This window comes from Lycorma delicatula, chromosome 4 (assembly GCF_047948215.1).
Source record: "Lycorma delicatula isolate Av1 chromosome 4, ASM4794821v1, whole genome shotgun sequence".
In the NCBI taxonomy this organism is placed as follows: Eukaryota; Metazoa; Arthropoda; class Insecta; order Hemiptera; family Fulgoridae; genus Lycorma; species Lycorma delicatula.
Window position 1 is genome coordinate 134,373,108 of NC_134458.1, and position 14,241 is coordinate 134,387,348.

The window sequence follows — 14,241 nt, forward strand, 5'->3', positions numbered from 1 at the left end:
AGTTTCTGCCTCACTATTAAGAAAGTAAGTTTTACAAGTATTTGATTATTGTTTATTAAGGCCATTAAAAAAAATGTATACATGTATATCATTGACCGATAACTTTTCTGGTCTTTTTCGCTTAGAATGAACCAAATGATTTTTTTTATTGTAATAAAAATTTTTTTCCATAAAAAATATTATTTAGAAGAAAACGTTTTATTAGAAATTTACTGCTGTACGTAGAATTCTAGTTGTTATATAAAAGTAAAAATATCTGGGTTCACGTTGGTGGAAATATTACATCTTAAGAATTCTTTTTCAGATAACATTATGAGTTACTCACCTGTGATTTTGATTGTATTGAGTTACTTGCCAAACTATAGAACTTAAATTGCTCCTTAAAAATTTACCACCCCTAAATCAATTATTTGCAGTCAGGCTGCCCGATTAAAAATGTATGAGATTACGGACATCGACTGCTTTGGTCATTTAGCTCAATGGAATTTTGAAGCGTATGAAAAATGCTGACTGGGATTCAAACCCGGGACCTGGATGAAAGGCCAAGACTCTACCCCTCCGCCACGGAGATCGGTTTTATTATTATTATTTCTAAAATTCTGACAAATTTTCCTGCTCTTTCTTTCTACTTTTCATTTTCTTTAGTGGGATTTTTCGATAGGTTTGATTTTAAAATAGTCCATTTCTTTGTCCTGACCAATACCTTTTACCATTCCCTTCTGATATTACTAATATCTGCAAGAATTCCAATCTTTCTTTCCTTTTCTCTCCTTGTTTCTATATTTGATTTCCCTATTTGTATCTTCGCTGAAGATATCTACGTAGAATATACATAAGGAACATGATTTTCCCTTATTTATCATTTCATGAAATTTTGCTCTTTTTTACTTTTCAATAATTCCTCATTTTGTCTATTCATTTTACTTTCTCCATTATTCTAACCAATTTTCAATAAAATCGTGGTTCATTTTTTTCTTTCTTTCTGATGATCTACGATTCATATCCTCACTCAAAACAAAGTTTTTGGCAAACCTTTTTCTAAGTTCCCTTTTTGCTAGCAGTAATCTATTGTAATTAATAAAGGTTTTATTTTTACTTAACTAGTAAAAATTCAATTTTTGATCATTTACATTTATTAGTCGTAAAAAATCTTTAAAGAATGAAGAAAATTTGATTTCGTGATAGTGTAACTATATATATTTAAAAATATTATTTTAGATATGATTTCAAATGTATCAGTTTTCAACAGTTTGTATCATCTAGACTTCCTAATGAATTGCTGCTTAATTGTACATAACCACAGAATTACATTATTCTTAATACCTTAGTCTTACAGTATTGCAAAACAGCTAATCCTTGTTGCTGTTATTAACCCAAGGATTGGTTAATGAGTCTGGGATTTACATGTTATTTAGGATTCTCTACAGCAGCGACGACTCGCATCTTTTTAGCTCCACGACCCCCAAAAAGTAAAAAAAAAAAAATATATAATGAATATTTCGCGACCACCCAACCCCAACCCAATGAAACCTAGTTAAAACTATTTAGCTGCGGATTTTTGCTAAACTGTGCCATGAAATTGGCGAAAAGAAAAAAATCTCTTCTTTTCCTTACAGATATCAGATGGTTATTGCGGGTCAACTCGGTTATCGGAATTGCGAGATGAGTTAATAATGAGTATATGTTGCTACCGGCTTACTTAGCTAATTTATTTTCGCATTTAAACGATTGAATGTAAATTTACAAGGACGTCGTAAAGACATTTTATTAATAAAAGACAAAGTTCATGCTTTTATTAAGAAGTTTTATATCTGGATAATTCGCCTTCAAAGCAAAAATGCTATGTTTCCCCCCCACTTCCGATTACATTGAGAAAAAATTGGGATGATGAAGACACTGTTATTTACCATAGTTTGAGTAGAATGAAGATGCACTGCGTAAGCTAAAAATTTAGTTGGTGTAGTATTTCCGGGAAGATAATTTCTCGAAGAGATGGGTACTAAATCCATTAACTGTAAACGTTATTGCATCACCTAAGTTAACAGTTGAGCTACACAACCAGCTTATTGAAATGTCTGCCAATAAAACGTTACAACTGCAATTCACATCTGGCGATTTAGATATGTTTTAGCCTGCTTGTCGAAGTGAATATGGAGGTTTAGTCACAGGCTTTGAAAATATTTATCCCTTTCGTCACGTCTTACCTCTGTGAAAAAGGTTTTTCGTCTACGGTTGCGCTAAAAACTAAACATAGGAATCGTCTTTTATCACTTGAAAAGTTTGCTTTAATGTGTTTCTGACATAGATCCACGTATGGAGAAACTTTTAAATGAAAAACAAACGCAGCCATCCCATTAATTTATTCTCTTTACATGTATACTTATGAATGTTAGTAAAATTTTTGTAATAAATGATTTTTTTTTCTCAAATATTGATTGCATTATTATGTTTAAAGTTGAGGCTAATTTCGCGACTTCAGGTTGAGAAACGCTGTTCTACTGTAAAACAGTATTTTTCAGATTTCAATATAGTTTTTTTGTTACTTTATTCTTAATATAAAATAATAATATTTTTTTCATTTATTTTAATTACTGAAGTTGTTGTGAATGTCTGTTGTATAAATGTTATATTTAACAAGGTCATCTGTCTGTGTCTGTGTATCTCAAATAAATACTCACAGGCATGCACGTCCTTCATTGTTTAATAATACTACGCAATGTTTAGCAAGTAATCTTCCACATATTAATTTCACACTAACTAGTTGTTATAATAATAATAATGATGATAATAATATTAATAATAATGTAATTGATGGATACTGTGTTTATAATAATAAATTCCCAGCAATGTAATTATTATTATTACTATTATTTTTTAATATGGGGAATTATTTCCTTAACTAGTTTTATTTATTATTAATTTATTTCTAGTTTAATAAAATATTTACTTTTTTATTCATTCCTCTACTTCATGCATTTAATGTGTGCGTGTTTGCAATTTAAAAATTATAATATAATATGCATTTTATAATTTTATATTACCATTGTTGTTGTAATATATATATAATATAAAATAATATTTATTGTAATTCATATATATAAACTTTCTTAACTACAAACTGAATCAAATTTATAATAAAATGTTTTTAAAAACTTACTTTTAAGTGGTTTCAGTCGTCATCTTTGTGACTGTTTTAACTGATTGTTGTGGGTATATTTATCCTGGTATTCTAATGTTATCGCTAACGGGTTTTTATTTCAATTTGCCAGACAGTTGTCCGTAATTTGTCTATTAATACATCATTGGTGTGTGTTATATATTTCATAATGTGTTAATTAGTGATCATTTTTTGTATTGCTGTTTAATTTTTGTCTTATGAAACGGTTGGCATATTTTGATAATATGTTAATATAGAGGGCTTTAAGTGTTAATTTTATGTTTCTTTAAAGCTATATCCCGCTAGAACAGTGGTTACTAAACTTTTCCTAGTCGCGGCGCCCTTTTTCAATTAAAATTTTTCCATGGCGCCCTACCCTAAGTAAAAGCATGACTACTCGTAAGTGAGAGATAAAAAATAAATAAAACTCGTGCATCTTCATTATTTTTTTTACTTTATTATCATTAAATTAATAATTATAAATGTCTTGGTTCAACTAATTATGAAGCTTATACAATATTTCGCGGTGCCCCTGTGAAGAGGCCGTGGATCCCCGGGGCGCCGCGGCGCACACTTTGGGAATCACTGCGTTAGAATATTGTGCAGTCGGGATATTTCAGATTTTATATTTTCCAGAAGTAATGAGTTTGCTTGATAATTTGAATTTTTATGTTTTTTGTGGTTTAAGATTATCCAGATTTTTAAAAATTTGTTACCTATTTTTGTATTTTAATGTTGTGTGTTTTTGTTTTGTTTTTATTTATTTTGCATTATAGTCAACGAATGGTCTTTTATACGGTATTTTATTGTGTTGTGTTCTTTTATTTGACCAACATCAGGTGATATAGATGTGTTGACTAGTCTGCGGATCATACTTATAAAAGGGAATACAATAGTTTATATGAATCTGGGATGGTTTGAGATGTTTTGAGAGTGTCTCTCATTGTTAGTTTTTTTGTGTATTCTGAAAGTGTTTTTGTTGGTTTTTTTTTGTTTCGTAATATTGAAAAAGGAAAGAAAAGAAAATGTATTCGTTTATATAAGGCTGTAATATCTAGATTATGATTTATTTTGTTTATATATGATAGTTATTCCCATTTTCTGGTTGTGTTGATATGTAAGATTCATCTATTGCTTTTTCAGTAAGTTATTTTGTAAGCGTACTGACTGTTGGTGAGAGTACGTGTGTTTGTTCTCATTTTATAGAAAGCTTTTTCTTTTTGCAAGGATACGGGAAATAGTGAAACCACAGTAAAGCCATCAAATTTTTTGAAATATTTATTTTGGGGCTTGAAGTAATTTTGTTTAATAATGGTATTAAGTGTTTTTTTTTTTAACGATTTCTGATATCTGTTTTTATAGTATTTTGTTGAGTTTAGTTTGTTTTTTTTAAGAAAGAAGAGTGATAATACTCGTATTATTGACATGGTAGTATATACACGTAGGTTTATTACGTCGGAATTGCTAAGTAATGGGGTAAGTTAATCGATTTTGTTCATGAGACTTAAGGTGGATTTTTTTTTAACATTATCAGTAATTATTATCACATTTTATGTATATTATTGAGAAAAAAAAAACAAATAGAAATCTTTTATAATTGTTCTAGAAATAATTGTTATAATTGTTGTAGAAATAATTGTTCTTTTTTTAAATCTTTTATCTTAAACGTAGAGGATTAGATTGAAATTATAAGTTATAATTTTAGGTTAAAACGATATGGCTATAAATTACCTTAACGAACTATCTCGTTTTTTATAAGTACACATAAAGTGGTTTACAGCATAGTTGCTACTAGTTTTTTTTTAAAGCGAAATATTTAATATTAAATAACACTATCTCTATTAAATTTTATCCCTAAGTTATTTAACATTTTATCTGATTAAACAGTTTATAAATCTGGAAAGGTTGATTTTATGAAATTTTCATTTTAGCAGGAACAAATAAATCCTGTAAATTGTGATTGATCTTTTTTCTTAGTTAGTGTAAAATAATTATAATCGTTAATAGATGTGTTTTTTTAACGTCTGATTAATCACAAAAATTCTTTTATAAAAGTTGATATTTCAATACATACGTGCTATAAAATTTCCAAAAATGCTTTAAATAAATTATTACTAATTTAATTGTTATTATTTACTAATTTGTTTGTTTCAGTGTAATATTTGCTAATGTTTTATTGAAAATTACAGTAAAGAGAATCAGTGTTAGTATTGCTTTCACATGGTAACAAGCGTAGTTTTAATTAATATATGTTATCTTTACCTTACCAACAAACTGCATTGGCATACGTGCATGTTTCCCACATATGCATATATGAAGTGCAAGTAAATTTACATAACGTTTGATTTATATTCATATAAGCTTAGTTGTTTGATGATGATCTGCATAAATTTTGAAATTACATATGTTTGTTAATAATAATTAATAATATAGTAGGTTCTGTTGGTTATTTATTACAGTAGCCTTCTTGTAATTATGTTTACTTGTGATTTTATTTATTAATTATAATTTATAATTATCTGTATTATTACAACTATTTATTATTATTGTTATTCCACTTTTAAAAAAGATGAATTATCCTTTGTTTTTTGTGTGCATTTTTTTCTCCATAAAATTACTTAGATCCGTTTACAAAACAATCACCGTTTACAAAACAATCAAAATGTAACAAAATTAATAATTAAATACACCTCCCCAAGCACATGTTCTCACATATTCTCATGTGAAAATTTTCAGGGGAAAGATAAATTATATGGATTAATTTTGTATTAAGTATTATAAATAATCCTTTATTATTTAACATAACATTAACCGGTGGATTGTTAAAACTTAATCATTTGCTAAAATTTTTAATTTCCGTTTAATTTTTATGTCATAATAATTGAATTGTTTAGACTAATCCGGGGGGGGGGGCGAGTCAAAAATTATCTACACTTTCGCCGTAACACACCTTCAAGGTTGTCAGACTCCTGGGCATGCGTGCTTAGAGTTGGAGTTGGTACGACTGTTGTCACATGTGGAAAATTTTATCCCGATCGCGTCATTTGCCTTCTGGCTATTAGCTTGTAAATATGTTCGCTCCGTTAGGAGTTTGCACCAAGGATGAACAACGGGTAGTGATCCGATCTCTCGGTCGGTGGGTGTAAAAGGGCTGAAATTTATCGTAGACTTTATCATAATACGGGGACAGTGTTTTATCGCTTAAAAGTGTTGTTTGTGGAACGAGAAATTTAAAAGTGGTCGGACGAGTGTGAACGAAGAGTAGGAAGCCGTCAACCTCAACTCGGACAAAATTCAGCAAACTCGAAAGATGGTTCTGGCGATTAGGCGAGTTACCATCGATGAGCTAGCGTGTCTTCTTTGAATATCAGTCTGTCCATCAAATCATCTACCGACGAGCTCGGCTTCCTTAAAGTCTGTGCGGGATGAGTACCAAGACAAGAACACAAGCTCAAACTTGTTGATATCTGTCAACGTTTACTCGATCGCTTCAACACGGAAGGAGATACAGAAGCAGAATAGTGACCGGTGATGAAACATCACTACGAACTAGAATCGAAACGCCAGAGTATGAAGTGGAAACAACCAGGATCTCTGACGAGAAAAAAATTCAAGACTGAGCTATCGGCGGGAAAAATTATGCTAATCTTTTTTGGAACGCAGAAGGGCTTATTACTGGAATATTTCATGGAATAGAGAACTAAGATTAACAGCGCGAGTTACAGTCAAATGTTGAAAAACAAGCTGAAGCCAATGCGCAACAAACGCCGAGGTCCGTTGTCGAAGAAAGTGTTGTTGCGTGACAACGCCGCCCGAACACGGTTCGCCACACCAATCAAATCATCAAGTTTAATTTTGAGGTACTGGAACACCCTGCCTGGAGCCCAGAACTTGCTTACTCTGACTTTCATCTGTTTGGGCTGTTCAAGGATTCTTTGCGAGGTCGTCGATTTTCCACAGACTTAGAAGTGCAGAAGCGGCGCAAAAGTTGCTTCGCGACCAACTGAAAACCTTCTTCTTGGAAGAAATAAGAAAGGTTGTGGACCGATGGACAAAGTGAATTGACAAGGGAGGTGAATATGTAGAAAAATGATGTACGAAAAACCGATTTTTAAAAGTTTTTGATTTACTTTTTATTGTCTGTATTTACATTTATTTTCTCAGAATTAAATTATCTACAAGTTTTGTTACTAAATATTCGGCATTTCTTAGTCATTTAATAAAGTTATTGTACTACAAACCTAAAAAAAAAAACTTTTTTTCGACACCGAATTTTGTGTTTTACGTCTGATATCAGAAGAGCTGAAATCTGGATGAAATCTTTCGTTAGCCGTAACTCGAAAATAAAGCATTTCCAGACCTACGTTTACATGAACTTTTTTCATTATTTTCACCAGTAAAACATGTCCTGAAAGTTTGTCTGTTTCTTCGTGGGACATCTGTATATATTACGCCATTAAATACTAATTTATGCTTCAATAATTTTATGTTCTGTTTCTTTTGATTGTTGTACTATTTTTGATATAAAAATTTTATTTAAGAAAATAATTTGCCGCTCTCCGTGGCGGAATGGTAGCGTCTCGGCTTTTCATCCGGAGGTCCCGGGTTCGAATCCCGGTCAGGCATGGAATTTTTCATACGCTAAAAAATTCATTTATCATTCATCTAGTAATTGTTAGAGAGCGTAAACCTATTGTTACTGTGTAAATAAATATTTTATTTCATCTACAAGAATTTACTATTAAAAAAACAAAAATAAAAGTATGAAGGAAATAAGAAAATAGAATAACTTTTATTGGAGAGCTACTCATTCAAGAAAAAGCATATTACAAAATATAATTTTAGTAAGCTGATCAACATTTTCTTTACAAATATTAATAATAATAATAATAGAATATAAGATAGTTATTTATTATTTTTTCTTTTTTTTTAATACTATTATGAAGTATTCAGTGAAGTAACTTAATGAATAATTTAAAACGAATTGAAACAGTTAAACTAACTGTTTCCACAAGCAATAAAAATATGATAACCAAGGGTTGTTCGTGTATGAATAAATGAGCAGTATTCTTTTATTTAATACCATATCTGCATTCCATTATCTTACGTACGACTATATTTCATCGACGTAAAATATTACATCAGCCGATGTAAAGACTGACATCTGTTGTTTTAAACTTAACGTGAACCATCTGATAATCATAAATTTATACTTTTAAAACAGCCGATATCAGTGACGACTAAATTTCATTTATTTTTTATAACATTTATGTAGTTTAAAAGTTTTATTAACCTTACTAGAAGTTTTTTTCTTTTTATTATTATTATTATTATTGTTTTTATTATTTAAAATAAAATAGTTTTACGTTTGTTTGTTAAATTATGACTAATAATAAACCTTACAAACTTAAATAAATAATATAAAAAATCTCCGTCTTCAACTTATTTCGAATATAGTACATAGATATTCTTGAATACTCGAATAATATTTTTGAACGATTAGATAACTTTTTCAAAAATTACTACCCCCTCATTTTGGCATCAATCGAACAAAATTAAAAAAAATTGTAAGAATACTGTATTCTTGAGTTAATATTTTAAAAAATGTGATATAAGTAGATTTTCGTGAATCAAAATGAAATATTTATAATGACAAAAATAGTAATATATATATATATATATATATATATTTTAAAATATATATATATTTTTCTCTTTAGTTAAAACAGTATACTGTATATAATGCATTGCTTGATAAAAAAAGTTCATTAATTCATTGCTTTAACTGTGTGTCCATCTTTTATTGACGCATACAAAACATCTATGTTAAAAAAAGGCACTAAAAAGAGTTGTTTTCTTTGAAAGTAATGACATTCAATATACAACCGATTTCTGTGGTGAAGTGAGTAAGGGTGTCACATGTAGGCCTAAAAAAGTCATCTTCATTTCGATGGGTTTGACATGTCGATGTTTAACAGAATATTTAGCTTAATATAGAAAGTTTTACTCTTCACTTCAAACTGGAATGAAAATCCTTTTATTTTTCAGAATGGCTATGTCATCGCCATTACCATTATGGTTATGTAATTTTAACATATCTACAAACTTACTGCCAAATAAAAAATACATTTTTCGGACAATGTTCTTTTGTTATTAAAAAATATTCGAAGTAAATTATTTTTATTCTTTCAATTAAACAGCCAGAGATCAGATTTCTTTTCTCCGAAATGTACTGCTTTTTACGGAATAAACGTAAATAGTCTTCTTCCTTAAATAGAAGCGAGAAAATGCAGTAAATGTGGCAAAACCACGTATCAGAGAATGCCGGATAATAAGTAATCTTTTTATTTTTATTTATTTATTATTATTTTTTTTTTAGTAGATTAATTCAATAAATAAACTTAAAGTTTGGGCATGAAAATATCGAATGGAGATTTCTCAACTTATAAAAAATTCCAACAGGAATTCGAACTTGGAACCTTCCGGATGAACGGTTAAGACGGTGCATTCTACCCCGGAGGTCAGGGAATTCTATAATATTCTAAATTTTCACATAAGAAATTCTACCAAGGAGAGATTAATTTAAAAAAAATTATTTTATATTATATTACTTATCTTCCTAAATTTAAATCTAATTTAAGATATATATATAATGAAACACCCTGTTTTGTTCGTCTAGCTTCTTCTTCTCTTAAATTCTTGAGTTTTATATCTCTTAGTAAGGTAACCATAAATTCCTAACTACATTATTAACTTGAATTTGACCATCGGAGCTAATCGCTCTTGAAAACGCCCAGTTTTTCTTTCAATGTAGCACTTTTAAGAACGCATTTAAAATTAATATTCAAAGCATTTACTTAAAATAATCCTTAACATTTTTACTATTATTATTCAGTTTTTTCGTTTTTTCTTCAAAATTAAGTATTAATCTGTTATGATATATATATATTTTTAATAATTATAAAGTAGCGAAGTTTATTAAGAGAGGCAAGAACAACATGGGAAATAAATGAAAACAGGATATATAACACACGTCCTATGTCATGGTGATATGTTCGTGATAAACTTAAGATGTTTTCGTGTATTTACTGGCCTTGTATCTCGTTATTTAGTAAATTCTGTTTTTAACTACGTGCGTTTTTAAAAAAGATATTATTATGTAATAAACTTTATTAAATTTTAATTTATAATTATAGATAGATCTATTGATATAACTTATTTATTTTATTTTTTGGTTTTAGCATCACACGTGCGCGTACATATTTTTTTAAAGAGGTATTCAATTAAGTTTAAAAACAATTTGAATAAAATTGTAAATATTAAATGTGTAACATATACGCACAAAAATATTATAACCATACGCCTGACGATAAAGAATATGAAATGGGAACACACTAATAATTATTAATACATTAAACATAAATACAAAAGTAATTACAATAAATTTAAATTCCTATTTCCATAATATGTTTCATTTTATAACTTATGATAAAACATTGCGCGTTTTAACCAACAATTTGAAGCTGTTATAATACTTAACTGTTTTTGTTACGAAATATATGCTATACGTATTATAATAAAACGAAACGTTGGTGATAAGAGACACGAGAGGGTATATAGAAAATAAGTCTCACGAGAATACAACCCGTTCCACCCTCCGGGGAAATTAAGAGAAAAGTGGTAGTTACCACCCTTCATTAAATTTTAATAACCGGCAAACCTAACGCAACCTCCATGTTATTTTCAGCTTACATTAAGTTTTATACTCTTTTCATGTGAAAAGAGGTATGGAAATTTAGCAGTATATTAATTTTAATTACGTAATACATATGTGTAATATTATAAATAAATATTTTTATTTTTAGGAAATATATTTCCATCGTTTTAAAATAACCAAATAATATATATATATATATATATATATATATATATATATATATATATATATATATATATATATACACATATATATTTTATATAAAATATTTTTTTTTTATGAATAAATATCGTAATAATACATTTTTTTAAATCAGAAACGAATTGCATAACTTTACAGACTATAATATAATGAAGTGTTAAATTAATATGTATTGTATTCGAAATATATAATATATAAAATGTAAGTGTGATGTAATGGTATAAAGAACTTTTTTTGCGTTAGTGTCAGTTCATTGCATCTGATGCTACTGGAAAATACTTTTATTTTAATATATGAATATAAAAAGTTTAAATGGATGAAAGACATTTTTTTTTCTTTTTTTTTTTAATTTTACGCACTAAGAGATACAAATCATCCATACATACATCATTATTAGAAGTTAAAAGCAACATTTCCCGTTATATGGATTCATAATGTTAAATTTAAAGCTGATTGCCATACTTTCCTTCTATCAGACAAGCTTTAGAGCTATGATGCCAGGAAATTAAAAATTGCCCACATTTAAAATACGACAGTTACTATTTCTAAATTTAACGAAATAACACCTTAGTTTGTTATAATAATTGATCAGTTGTACAAATTTTTATAACTATTTCTACGAAATTTCAATTACAAAAATTAATTATGTAATACGTATTCAAACCACATCATTTGAATTGATAATAAAAAATATTATTCACTATTTATTAAATAAATACGTAAATAAAAAAATGTAAAAACATTGATATGGCTTTAATTTTTTTCACCTGATTTAATAAAAATATAACTCGCGCAAGTTAAAAAAATAAATTATAAGGATATAATTATGCCAAATTTAGATGGACTGTCTAAATTCTCATACATACACACCCCCAACCCACACACACTGATGAGACACTCTCTTTTTCTTATTATTAATGTATAAATACATAAACTGTCTCATTCTTACTATTTTGTAAATGTAAATAAATTTGTATATCCAGCTAGCCTATTTTATCAGCTGATATTTTATATTAGTAATGCATTGTTCAGTCTAAATTATATTTCATTCCGTCATGTGCACTTTCATTAACAATGTAGTCTTCTTTTAATATAACTCAAACTAAAACGTTAAACATGTAAAGACCATTATAACTCATTAAAATTAGTGTTTAATCATCAACTGGACAGTGTCTTTTATTTATTACAAAATATGAACCAGCAAAGTTAATATATAGAGTAATGCACCTGAGGTATTACACATAAGCAGTTAGTTATTTTAACACACACACACACACACACACACACACACACAAACACACACACACACACACACACACACACACACACACACACACACACACACACACAATTATTCTCTCTGCTGTTGAATGGATAAACTTTATATTAGTGTAGCTCTTAAAATTAATTTCAAGCGCATACTAATCTAATAGTTATTATTTTCATTATGTCATGATATAAAATAAATATTATGTAATTATATTTTATTGTTACCTTAAATTTACATACCGAAATTAAAAATTATTTTTATTTGCTTTAATTTTAGCATTTGTTTACTAACTATTTATCTTATAATGTAAACACACTTGAAAAAATTAGGAAGAAAAAAATTAGGGAAAAAATTTTAATTAATTAAATTATGAATTATTTATCTCGTAAATTTTTAAAAAAGAGAATTTTTTATTTTTATATTTTTATTTAAACCGGTACTTATGATGTTTATTTAGTTTTTGGTTATTTTTTTTAGATTAATTGTACTTTTGCCTATTCGCAAAAATTTTTTTTTTGTTAAAAAAATTAATGCAAAATTGTATTTATTATAGTAAAAACCATTATATCTAATGTATAACTTTTTGTTTCAACCTACTGATTTAAAACATGAAGCCTATTCTACAACTTTTTGCCTATAGGTCTCATCTTGACCGTTTATCATTTTATTAATTTTTTTTATTATATTTTCTATTAACGGATTACGTTTTCATTCCGGATATTAGTTTTTAAAATTTATGTCAGAAGTAAGAAATAAAATTCTACAGTTTGTTTTTATTAAATAGTTTTATATTTTAATAATGAATGAGATTTATTTACTTATATGTTGGATTGGTTTCAATTTCAAGTAAAATTAAAAAGATTGTTTAATAATAAAAAAAAAAATAGTTTTTAAAAAATTTTATTCTTTTAAAATTTGTTTGAAAGGAAATTTATTAAGAAAATTGTGTGACAAACGATCATTAAAGTACCCAGTATTCCGTTCTGATATTTTTTTTTTTTTAATTCTGTGAATCCAGTTACTCTTTATTAATCAAACTAATTCTTTATTTAAAATAGATCAGCTGTTTTGAAGATATTTAACATCTAGAGAGACACATAAGAACTGTAGCAATTTTTAAAGTACTAGAAAATATCGGTATATGATGAAATTATAAAAGAAATCTTAAAAACTTTTAATGATATATATATATACACACAGTAGCGTGTAAATCAATCCGAACCAAAGGGATTTTTTTGTTTTATTTCAATGTTGTGGCTACTCTGCTTGATCACACCCATTCTTTAAGTTTTCTTCGTAATGCGAGATTATTGTTCTTTGGTTATTTATCAGTTTTCATATTATTATAGTGTTTTGTAAAGGTCCATTTCACTTTTATTAAAAAATTATATTTTCACATTTCTTTTTTTTGGATGTCTTAAATATATAATAATGGACATTACTCCCTGAAAGCTTTCGAAAATTGTTTCTCTTTCTGAGCATACCAGTATATCACAATAAATTGCCTTTAAGTGTGCTGTTAGCCTAGGAACAGTGAATGCGATTTAAAAAAAAATTAAAGAAATTGATCCCTTTTCACCTCAAAGGAAAAGCAAATGTGGCCGTAAAAGAAAAACTACTCCAACACAGGATCGGTTATTAGTGAGAAAAAGTAAACTGATCCAAAGTTATCTGCAGTAGACTTAAATCCAGAATTAGCAGCCGGTGGAACAGATTTACACGTAAGAACCGTTAAACACCGATTCTTTCAGCTGGAGGAAAAGTTCGTTGGCCAGCTAAAAAGCAGCTTTTAACATCAGCAATATGCAAAAATCACGTTGCTGGCCCCTGTTGTGGGCCAAAGAGAATGCTAATTGGACCAAAGACGACTGGAAAAATTTTATGTTTTCTGACGAG

The 14,241-nt window shown here is 28.1% G+C and overlaps 1 protein-coding gene across 1 annotated transcript in view; it reads left to right on the forward strand.

The window, feature by feature from the left end:
* Positions 1-14,241, forward strand: part of LOC142323883 (uncharacterized) — a 620,757-nt gene that overhangs the window by 512,861 nt on the left and 93,655 nt on the right. The gene's annotated exons all lie outside the window — the stretch shown is intronic.